This window comes from Penaeus monodon, chromosome 29 (assembly GCF_015228065.2).
Source record: "Penaeus monodon isolate SGIC_2016 chromosome 29, NSTDA_Pmon_1, whole genome shotgun sequence".
NCBI classification, from domain to species: domain Eukaryota; kingdom Metazoa; phylum Arthropoda; class Malacostraca; order Decapoda; family Penaeidae; genus Penaeus; species Penaeus monodon.
Window position 1 is genome coordinate 3,731,121 of NC_051414.1, and position 326 is coordinate 3,731,446.

A 326-nucleotide genomic window follows, 5' to 3' on the forward strand; every position below is an offset into this window, starting at 1 on the left:
GCTGTTGAGTTGTCGATTTCTGAACCGGATATTTATATTCTACTGATTGGCTGGTTTATATTTTAAAATCTCTCTAAGGAAAACAAGCGTGCGAGTTCACCAATTGATTCTTAAAACAGAGAGAACGAATATAAATTATGAAAATTCAGGGGATTTCAGAAAATTGTGAAATATATACGTGTAATACATTTCCTGTAATTATTGGAGCTTTACACAGGTGTTCTTACCATCAGTTGCTTAAAATAAATATATTGGTTTAGTTTCTCCGTCAATTATATAGAAAATGTTTTATAGAAGATATGTAGTAAACTGTGGCAAACTTAACG

The 326-nt window shown here is 31.0% G+C and overlaps 1 protein-coding gene across 1 annotated transcript in view; it reads right to left on the reverse strand.

Moving 5' to 3' along the window:
• The window catches only part of LOC119591909, a gene marked incomplete at its 3' end in the record, with an annotated part of 31,088 nt that overhangs the window by 7,623 nt on the left and 23,139 nt on the right, over positions 1–326 (reverse strand).